Source organism: Microtus oregoni, unplaced genomic scaffold (assembly GCF_018167655.1).
Source record: "Microtus oregoni isolate MIOR12 unplaced genomic scaffold, Mior012 000058F_ref0000040, whole genome shotgun sequence".
NCBI classification, from domain to species: Eukaryota; Metazoa; Chordata; class Mammalia; order Rodentia; family Cricetidae; genus Microtus; species Microtus oregoni.
In genome coordinates this window covers 7,825,058-7,837,358 of record NW_024543834.1, presented here as the reverse complement: position 1 = coordinate 7,837,358, position 12,301 = coordinate 7,825,058, and positions in this window count along the sequence as shown.

The following is a 12,301-nucleotide window of genomic DNA, read 5'->3' as shown; positions in this document are numbered from 1 at the left end:
GATGAATACAAAAAGGTCTTCTTCCCTGATCTTCATGATACCAAGAGTGAAGTGTGTGTGTGTGTGTGTGTGTGTGTGTGTGTACATACAGAATTGCTTTTGCCCACATACAGATTTATCCAGGATAATACTGCACTTTTACTGCATTCCTACTCTCATTATATCTGAGAAATATCATAATCATCTGAATTATATATAACACAACTATTCTTACACCAAACTAGTACTATGTTTCTGCAATGATTCCCAGATGTTAAAACTCATTATGTTTAGCAATTATAGCCGCCAGAGTGGACCAAACCATGGACTGATGATTACATGACAGAATAACCTACATGTTTCGATTTAGATAGTAACAAGGAAGATCAGTTACAACTGTGGAAAGAATTATGCGATGTAGTGATTCTATGTTTGTGAGAAATATGAGCGCATGGCACTCCTGAGGATGATAATTCAATTATTCCTAAAAGGAGTTTGTGCTAGTTTTAAACTGTTTTATTTTATATTCTAGGTTGTTTGCCTCTTACAGATTGATTGTGTGGATTTTGGCTTTCCTTGTGATCACTCAGAAACATTCAAACAGTGGTGTGAACTTATTGGAACATTCCTCTCCTAATCTCACTGGAAAAGTATAAAGTTTTAAATGACCTATTTATGGTTCTCAAAAATTTGATTTAGGGTGGGAAATATTGGACTAAGCTCTTTTTTTGTAGTCAAAAGCACATACCAAAAGGAAGATAGTCTCAAAAAATTAGAAGCATAGGGTCCAAAAGTGAAATGGAATCCAAATGTTGACTGAGACACAGGCAGAGACAAGATTCTCTCCCATTTCGTTCCACTTCCACCCAGAAGAGCCTCTTAGAGGGCATTTGTTTAAAGAACTAAGACTCATTCCAATAAATGGCCTCTATAATGGAACTAAGGCAACGTAAAAATCAAGAGGATATTGAAAAGTGGAGCATTTTTTTTTTCTGCTCCAGAAGTAGGACTTCCCTCAACTCCAGCTGTTTGATTTCGTTGACTACGAAGACTGCCATCAGCAGATGAGTAACAAGAATCTTTCCATGTTAAAGTTTTAAATTCTTTCCTTTGGGCTTTCCCATCGGAAGCATCCAAGAACAATACACATCCTGATTACCCTCTGGACCATGGGGCCAGCCATGGCTTCAGTTAGCCTGAAGCCCTAACTTGAGGAAATGCACTCCGCAAGGTCCTTACTCTGTCTTTTGTTCCCGACTGGGTATGTTTGCCTAATTAGAAGAAGTTATAAAAATGTATTTATATTTCTTATTGTTTATTATTTAAAGAAATACTAGATTTCTTAATAAATAATGGAACACCACAACATATGATATGCTGGTATCCTTGCCATGGTCGTTTTTCTTGCTTCTACAATAGAACCTGTGTGGGTATTTCTGTCATTGTCTGGCTCGGTTAATGCAGTTATTTGGTGCAACTGAAAAATAAGCATGAGGGCCAGCAAATTTACTCAGAGCAAATGTCAGTGGTGTGCTAAACTCTCCACCATAAGGCAATTGCCAACAAATAATGTTATTTATCTCTCATAAAAGATTAGGGAGAGAGGGAGCGGGTAATGAGGAAAGACAGACAAGGGTGCGTATGAGTCAATTTTTGGAAATGTCTGAATAAATACTAATCAAGCTAATGGCAACTAGAAGGAAACACCCTAACGACTCTGGACCAGCAATATCTTAGAACAAACATAAGTTGAGTCTTAAATTTCAGTGTCTTAAGCCTGGTCTTCTAAATCCACAGTCAAATACACACATTTTTTCAATCACTCATGGAATAGCAACATGAATCAATGAATACACAGGAGTTAGAAGTGGATTAAAAAGAGGCAATCCCACTTCATCAAAAACCTCACCGCGCAACAAGGAACCCTTGTAAGGTCTCTTGTTAGCAGAGTGAGGAATACTATAGTGAATAGGCTCTCCCATTTGACAGTGTGCTTTAGAAAAGATCACTCTTTGGACTGATGAAGGAGGGGGACTTGATTGGGGGAGGGGGAGGGAAATGGGAGGCAGTGGCGGGGAAGAGACAGAAATCTTTAATAAATAAATAAATTTAAAAAAAAAGTTAGTTACTGTCATCCCCTTTTAGTAGCAGAAGTGATCAGTGAACCTTACTGCTGATTTTAAGACATCAATCCTCGTATCCTTGGTACCTTATTATGAAATGGAAATGGTATTGGGTTCCAACACTTACCAGTGAAGTTAAATGAAGCGAAGTATAAGATGGCATCTATTCACTTCAAGCGCAACAGCTATTAATGGGGCAGCCATAAATGACACATTCCTGTATCATTCATATAAACGGGCATGTTACAACCTCAATACCTACAGAATTTATTGATATAAGCCTTCTAAAAGACAATGAAAATTTTATGCCATTGATTCGCCTTTCTATATATAGGAAGTTCTAAGAAAATAATAGTGCTTGAACGAAACTTCATTTACAAATGTTTTCATTGCATTACCATCACACTGTGTAGACAAATGGGCTGAGGCCTAAAGTCTAATAAGACAAAAGTGCAAATGTTTGATAGCTATTAAGGAAAGTTAAATGAAATGAGTTTGGGGAATGCTCATACTATGTCTTTCTATGCCATAGCTCATACTATACTCATACTGTGCTATAGTTCAGCACTCAAGAGGGGAAGGCAGAAGGATGAGGAATCCAGTGGCACCTCGGCAATACAGCAAGTTTGAGATCAACCTGGTCTCTTCAAGATGCTGTCTTAAAAGATAAAGAAGTAAAGTCACAGGGAGCTGGCTTAAATAAATGCCGCTGGTATAAAATGCCATCTGGAGACTCATGGATGACTTCTGTGTAGGGAGAAGTGAGTATAAGGGATTGTGACAAACTGAAGGTCACTGGGTGAAACAGTGAAACCAACCACTCCTCTGACTGTGCCTCAACCATCAACACAGGCACTTCTATGGGGAGGGGAGATGTCATCCCTCAGAAAGCAGTTCCTCTGCAGGTACCAAACAGGGGCCCTACAGTTCATCTCAGGTGCAACATTAACTGTACTTAGCAGAGATTCTTCAGGTTGAGGGCTTGTTTCCACAACACTGGTATCCACTTCAATAATGAATCAGAAACTGCAGGTTCCGAAGTTCCTCATGTCTTGTCTAACTTAGTTATAAACAAGGGTTTCCTGTAACTCTCTTACAAGTTTGATAGCTTAAGGAGCTCACGGAACCCAAGATAAGAGCTCACTATTGAAGACCGAGTGCAAAGGATATCTTCTTGAGGGTAGAAAGCTTACTGCTAGGTTTTATATATTTTAAATTTTTTTACTAGTTTTCATTATGCATATTTAGTGCAAGGTATGATGGTTTGGTAAATACATACACGATGTGAAATATCTACAGCTAAAATATTGAACATATCCAATGTTAGGTGGCTATTTTTGGTATAGATTCCCCTCTGTATGGTGTGAATGTTTTTTATTATCATTGGTTAATAAAGAAACTGTTTCAGCCAATGGTTTAGCAGAGTAAAGCCAGGTGTAAAATCTGAACAGAGATAGAGAGACTAGGCCAAGTCAGAAAGACACCATGTAGCTGCTGCAGAAACAGGCACTAGAACCTTACCAGTAGGCCACAGCCTTGTGGTGATACACAGATTAATTGAAATGGGTTAATTTAAGATGTAAGAGCTACTAAACAGACACGTAAGCTATTGGCCAGACGGTGCTGTTATTAATATAGTTTCTACATGATTATTCGAGTCTTGGTGGCTGGGAAATGAACAAGCAGTCTCCTTTTACATATTTTTGTAAGACTGTAGTAAAAGTACCCATAACCAATGTCATTAGCAAATTTTGAGAATAAAAGACAATATTATTAATTCAAGCCCTCATTTTGCACGGTAGTTCTTTGGGCTCAATTGCCTTGCATAATAGTAGGCTTATGCCATAATTGAGATTTTATTCCCTAGACCTAACCTCCTAGGTAACTACTATACTAATTTATTGCTATGTATTCATCATTTTTATTTTGTCTTAATTTCACATAGGAGTGAGATCATGCCATATTCTAAGTCATATCTGGCTTGTTTCACTTAGTGTAACATGCTTCCAAATCATTTATGTTGCAAAAAAGGTAGCAACTCTTTATCCACTCATCCGCCAGTGTATACTCTAATTTCCACCTCTTATCTTGGAAGATTAAAAAAAACCTGCTGCAATGCAGAGAGGGTACAATTATGTTAGCATTGCTGATTTCATTTCCTTTGCATACATTCCCAAAAATGTCATCATTGAGTCATAGAAAAGCTATGTTTTTAATTTTTTTACCTCATTAGCACATGTTGTGAAACAACAACTTACTGTAGTTTTCATTTTTTTTAACCCCTCTGATAATCAATTTTATTGGATACCTTAATGAATTGTGTTGGATAATTTTAAGTCTTCTTCTTAGGACCTTTGTCAAAGTCAGTGTCTGAGAGTTTTTCTTCCATGCGTATGTGTTGAATATGTTTGAACTTTATTGTTATGGATGGTATATAATAGGGATTTAATTGATTATTTTACATTTGAATATTCAGTTTTTCCAACACCATTTATTGAAGATGACTTCCTCATTGTGTTCTTACTAAAGATTAGTCACCCATCACCCATATATTATTGATTTAATGGACTTTCTACTCTGTGAAATTTGTATAAATATTTTTTTTATTTTTATTTTTATATAGTCTATTCTAAAGGGTATAAATGAACTTCAGAAGAAGATATCAAACCATGTGGTTCAGAAGACTCCCAGGTGAAGAAACTTCTACTCCCGTAAAGCTAGAAAATGTAATTTTTCTAACACATGAATGAATGCATTCTTGTAAGCCACCCTGCACTTCTCTGAATTCCATAGTTCAGGAGTTTTTTTTTTTTTTATGGAGGCTTCATTACATAGACTTAGTAGATTATTAAGACCTTTGCCCCTTTCTAGTTAATATAGGGCAGGGCATAAAGTTCCAAGATTGCTCACAAGCCTTTATCTAGAAACCCACCAAGCACTATCTCATCAAAACACACACTCCTCCTATCCCCTAGGAAATTCAAGGACCTAGGGTCCTCGTGTTGAGAACAGGATATAGAGATAATAGTATGTACACATTAATTCACATATCTCAAATTAAAATACACCATCCTACTGGTCTAGGAGACAAAAGCCGTTTTATTAGCTCTTTATAGGTTCTGACACATGTACTAGGACCAACAATCTTCCACTGTTCTTTCAAGGCAACCGAGACCTTAGAAATTTATATGAGATCAACAACCCTCCTCCATTTAGTATGTGTGTGTATGTCTGTCTGTCTCTGTTTCTCTCTGTGTATCTGTCTTTGTCTCTCTCTGTCTCTCTCCTTGTGCCTGCATCTCCCTGTCTCTTATTCGATAAACCAGATGAAATTCACTGAGTGGGCCAAGGTTTTGAAAGACAAAGTAACTATCTCCCGGCCAGGCTGAACCAGCATGCTATCAGTTTCCACCTTTAGGTGAAGAGCCACATGAGAATTTGTGTGCTCTGTCTGATGTGGCACCCTTTCCTTGCTGCCATGATCTCAGTTGCTTCCACTATACACTTGGCTCTGCCCACCCACAAGGTAATTCTTAGTGGCAAAAGTGCCTTGGCCATTTTCAGGCAAAAATATACCCAGAAGCCCTTTGGCTAGGCACTCTTTTTCAGACTACATTCTCATTCTATGTGGTCTGTAGTGCTGGATATAGCTCAATGGTATTTCCTGCTTTTCGGGAGACCAGCATTCAGTTCCTAAGAACAAGTTTGGGGACTGACAACCAACTGTAACTCCAGTGCCAGTAAACCAGAGACTCCTGTTGTGTCCCACGAGTACACGAATATCCACCACCACCACCCCCATTCACAGATGTGCTACATTCTTATAGAGACACTTACACATAAATATAAATTAAACTTTAAGCATGGACTTTGGCTATTCTGAGGAGGTTGGAAGGCATCAGCTGTTTAGAGAATATCAGAATTCAGTCTCTGTGCTAGGTGATAGGAATTGGGATAATTAGGGTGTGTGACCTCTCAGGCTTTTACACCACACGGAAAAGGCCAGTTCCCTCCTTCCAGCTTAAAGTAGAGAGTGTGCCTGCGCCAGGCAGTGTGGAAGCTGCCTGGTGGAGAAAACTCTAAGCGGCAGCTGAACGTGCCCCGGGTTTGCACCATTAGCACCGACACCCCGTTTCATTGTTCGTCGTCTGTTGAGGAACTCCAAACTACAGCCTCACAGCTGGTCCTCTTCACCACCATCCCTCTGAGTGTGAAAAGAGAATTTGAAGTTATGGTTTGAAATGTGTGCAAAATTCCTCTTGTAAAATTATATTATTTCCAGAAGTCTCAAATTATTATAATTTGGCTTTCAACTCACAGAGAAAGGAGGACAATAAGAAATGGAGATTCTATGGACCCACTGTCTAGCTAGGTTCCAGATGTCTCACGATGGAAAGCAAGAGAAACCTTCTTTACAGGGAATAGGAGCCTGTAGCCTGGCTGACATTAACCACTCTAAGTCACTAACAATTCCACACTAATATGTTTAATCAAACTTTGTTGGACAAGAAATTCCCCAAGTCCTCCTAACCCCAGGGGTGTAAGTCACTGTGATTAAAATTCTTCTGCTTGCTTTATGGGTTTATCAAAAGAGTATCCAGCAAGATCTGAAAAGGTAACACTGTAGTGCTTACTGCTCTTCTGAAGGCCAGGAGTTTGGCTCCCAGAACCCTGATCAGGTGCCTCACAATCACCAGTAACTACAACTGTAGGAGATCTGATGTTCTCTTCTGGCCAATACAGGGTCCTGAATGCATGTCACACACACACACACACACACACACACACACACACACCATACACATGTATACACCACACACACACACACAACATACACATGTACACACCACACACACACAACATACACATGTACACACTACACACGCACACAACATACACATGTACACATCACACACACAACATACACATGTACACACCACACACACAACCTACACATGTACACATCACACACACAACATACACATGTACACATCACACACACAACATACACATGTACACACCACACACATACAACATACACATATACACACCACACACAACTACACATGTACACACCACATACACAACATACACATGTACACACCACACACACAACATACACATGTACACAGCACACACACAACATACACATGTACACATCACACACACACAATATACACATGTACATACAACACACACACAACATACACATGTACACATCACACACACACACACACACCACTTTAGAAAAGCAACAGCAAACAGCAACAGCAAAAAATCACTACCACTGCCACTCAGAAGAGCTGGACTTTTCTAAACATTATAACCCAAATAGAATCATAGTTTCCTTTGGTGATTAAGGTTTGGTGGATAATTAGTGTTCATATCTGAGTCTATATTTTGTATTCACGGACACATGTTTATCTTAAAGTCTTCCTTAGATACCAAATATACCATGCTGCGGGTTCCTGGACATACATTTTGTACTAGGCACTACATTCTTGATAGAATGCAGAGAAGCATATGAGGGGTTGGAGAGATAACCTAGTGGTAACAAACACTGGCTGTTATTCCAGATGACCCAAGTTCAGTTCCCAGCACCCACATGGCAGCACACCACCCTTTTTAACTCCAGTTCCAGGGGATCCAACACTCTCACACAGATAAACATGCCGGCAAAACATCAGCTACAGCTCTTTTCTGAGACTTAGTTTTCATTTTAATAAATGAAGAATCTGTACTGATATTTATAGGGTCATTATGTAAATCATTAATTCCAAAATATTTGTAGCAAGGATATCAATGGCAGATGCCCTCTTTCTTTATGCAAAACCTAGAATCAGAAACACATGCTTAGAAAGAGAGGGAATTTGGAGAGGGGTGGCAGAGCTCCCAGACGAAGCCTCCTTCAGGCATGGAAGGGTCCAGCCTTCCCCATTTCATTTGCAATGTGGATTCATTTCATGATCCCTCTCTCTTCCTTCATGCACTTTATCTTTGGAGCACATGACTCCACATTGTGACCTCCTGATGTGTTTGCATTTGCTCTGCTGCTGTGCTTGTGGATCACGACTGCACTAAGTATATTTGAAGTAGAATTCATCTAAATGACATGGTCATTAGTCCTCACATTGGTAAATGAGAGGAAAGAGAACAAGCAAGCAGAGGGGCAGGAAAATGTGTGAGGTGAATGGGAAGCAAGATCTACAATGAGTAAGTGTTAAAAACGTGCTGAAGCATGGATGGAGAACTAAAGATAAATACTGCTTTTGGAAAATATTCTGATACTATTCATAGTAAAAACTTTGTAATTTTGGTTTTCACATACACTATTAAGAGAACTTTGGATCCCTTAAGCTATGTTCTACAGTCTTCTGAACATTAAAAACAGAAGTGCCCCCCATTCAATATGTTCAAGTTCAGCAGCATTCAGGTGGAAGCAACTTCAGTTTCTATTTTTGCACAATAGTTCTGTTATGCCTCGAAACCTGAAATTAAAAATATGATTTATAATTCGTATTTTGAATAACACTTGCAATTTTCCTTATGACTAAAATTATACAAATAAAATGTCTTAGATCATTACCATAAACATAACATATGGGGGACACACCTATGCATGCACTAGTGAAGACCAGTGGTCCGTGTCAGGAGTCTTCATCAGGTCTCATCCACCTTATTTTTGACACAGTAACTCTCACTGAGCCTGGAGCCTATTGGTTGCCCACATTGGCTGGCCAGCTAACCATCCCAACCCTATCCCTGTGATCTTTTTGTCTCTGCCTCCCAAAAGTGGGATTACAGGCATGCTTTGCCACACCTGGCTTTCGACATCAGTGCTGGGAATCCAAGCTCCCATCATCATACTTAAATCCCTGAACCCTCCTTCCAGGCCCAGCAATATATCATAGAGCTAGTACACTAACACCTATCAGATTAGAAGATATTTACAAAATGAACTGATCATTATCAGTTCTCAAAAGAGGCTACATCTGGTTTTCCTCCAATAAGACCTACAAAACTCTTAGCATGCCTGTGGGTTGGCATAACCTTAAAATGGAACTTACTCTCCTTTAGTGATCTGACTTATGAAATTCATATTCTGTAAAACAATGAGCAGAGTTAGACTGGAGAGAACAGCATGAAATACTGGTGTGTTTCTAAGAATGAGACACAGAACAGATAGTATCCCAGTGCTTAAAGACAAATTCTAATAATAAAGACTGTGCATATATGTATATATATATATATGTGTGTGTGTGTATACATATATATATGATGAATGGCATTGCACTGTTTGATCTCTTTAATCTTAATTTTTAAATATGTATTTGTTTATTAATACATGATTTACATGCCAAAGATTTTACTCTTAAAAGTTTGTGATTATTTTTAAGTGTTTACAAGCTAATATTAACAGCTAGTAATTCTTGTTTTGAAAACTTTCTCTTAAGTTCCAAACCTTGATTTTTTTATTAGTTTGTTGTTTCCATGATATTTAATTGTTTTGCTGCTTGTCTTGAGAGTCTTTGTATGATCTAGATAAAAGCAAATCCTCTGTTAGATGTAGAGCTAGCAAGTATTTTCTCTCATTCTGTTGACTGCCTCGCCACTCAGTTGATGGTTTCCTGTGTTGTACTGTTGCTTTTAACTGACTGGAGTTCCATTATCAGTTGTTGGCCTTATTTCTTGAGTGAGCAATGCCTCTATCTTGTAGTTTATTCCCTACTATTTTCTCTGGCAGTTTCATATTTTCAGGTTGTATGCCCGGGTACCTGATCCATTTGTATTTCATCGTTGTGGAAGGGAGAAAAGAAGATGTGGTTTTAGTGTTTTATATGTGGATGTCAAGTTTTCCTGTACAGGATTCAATGAAGAAGCTTTCATTTCTCTAATGTGTAATCTATGCCTCTTTAGCAAAACTCCAGGTGGCTGTAGTTATATCGGAGGGAGATAAGAAAGCGTGGAATGTTAGAGTAATCAGAATTCACTATATGCATATATACAGTTGTCCATATAAAATCAACAATTCAATTCTCAGAATGTGTTCACCAAGAATGGACAGCCTTCATCACTATATCTTTGCAGAACATAGTTACCACCCCAAATAGAAACTCAGCAATATTAGTAATCACTTCCCAGCTCCTTGTTCCATAAGATTCTGGCAATTACTTGTTTCTTTGTTATGCCTTCAGTTTGCTTTGTGTTTCATAGAAAGGGGTTACATGACATTTCATTTATGCTTTCTTCATATATTTATCATTCCACACATGATGTAGCAGATACCTGTGCTTCATTGTTTATGTGTGTGTTTGTGTGTGACTGAATCATATTCTATTAAGTGTATAGAATGATATTATTTATTCATTCATTACTTGAAAGACATCTGGGTTGCTCCCACTTTTTGACTATTATGAATAGTTCAGCTATGAGCTCTCATGCACGGTTTTACATGGACACATGTTTTGAATTCTCTTGGGTATGAACATAGGAGAGGAACTGCTGAGTGGATGGAAACTCACTAAATTCACTAAATGATTTAACATTTAGAGAGGCTACCAAACTGCCTTCCAAAGTGGCTGCACCATTTGAACATTTCCACTGGCCCTGCATGAGGATTTCAAGGCTCTGCATTATCGTCAACACATGCGTCTCATTTTGTTTTTATTTAATTTTTGAACAACTCCATGAGATAGATACGATCTTGGTTATTAGAGAACTTATTAGGAGAGACTGCAAGTCAAAGAAGCTAAGAGACACGCCCAAATGTCACAATCCCATTCGGGTGGATCAGAGCCAAGACCCAAGATATGAATACAGCTGGTATCTATGACTTCGGTCTTTAGAGCTGCGTCACAGATGCTTTTGTATGGACGGGCGGCTTACATCTGTGTATCATGGGTGGGATCCCTACTAAGCCTGTACTTTCTAGCATAAGGGTCTGGCTTCTCAGTGACCTTGCTTGATGCTGTTTTCTGAGTTTTCCTCAACTTATAATTATATAAAATTCCTATTGACGTGGGCAATATTAATAATGAAATTTCCTCTCATCTGTTCAACAGATTTTAGGAAGGGGAAGATACATTTAGAAGCTGTTTCTATGGAGTAGAAACATCACCTGACAATGGAAGACCACTTTCTATGAACATAAATGGTGCTGTAGGCTATGCCAAGTGCTTAGTGTGTTTTATCTCTTTTAATCCACTAAGCCTCACAAGACCAACACTAACATAATATCCCATGAGTAATTTGGAGGGAAATAATGAATCAGATATTTTTCCAAGGTTATAAATGACAGAGACAGATTGGATATCTCAACATCTCTCTCCCAGTGTCTCTGTTGCCACTGCTTGCCTAATTTTTGATAAAATCCAAGCTTATGATAGTTGATTTGTTATTAGTATGTCATAATATAGACAAAGATGGGCTATTTTAAAAATAAACTAAGAGGTTATTTGTCTAATATGATTATGGATACTTCTCTTTTTCTATTACTTTTCAAAATTATTCTTAATAATGGTATTAAATTTCTAGGAAAGGACACATAAACACATCCTAACTATGGGTACGGTGATATAGAATGTGTGTGAGTGTGTGTGTGTGTGTGTGTGTGTGTGTGTGTGTATGTGAGAGAGAGAGAGAGAGAGACAGAGACAGAGACAGAGACAGACAGAGACAGAGAGAAAATGGTGAAAATTTCTATTTCTGGATGTGAAGTTATTTATATAAATATAAACTAATTTTTGCATCTGAACATAGTTCACACATGTATCATTGTTTGCTATTCTTTGTTGTCATTGTGAAGGTGACCCTTTTCTTGAAGTTTTCTCCTAGCCATAGACTATGCTATGCTGTATAGACATAAAACAGTTTTCTTTGCCCACTAGTTCCCTTATTCATGTTAATATCCCAGTGTGTGTTACCTGAAAAACTATTATTCCTCTTTTCTTTCCTTTTTTTTCAGTGCCCCATATGAATGATGAGCTCTGATATTGATAAAGATATGACTTTTTGATTTGCAGTCCAAGATTGTGCCTGAAGCAGTAATTTCTCTGAAGAATCCTGGTTCTCTGGTTGCTTAATAAGAGTCACTAGGATTCTCTTAAACACCCAGCAAGTCTAATGAGATATATTAGAGAATATATTTCACATATAAGCTAAACAACCTGGAGCTATTACTTAATGACCAGCAGCAAAGA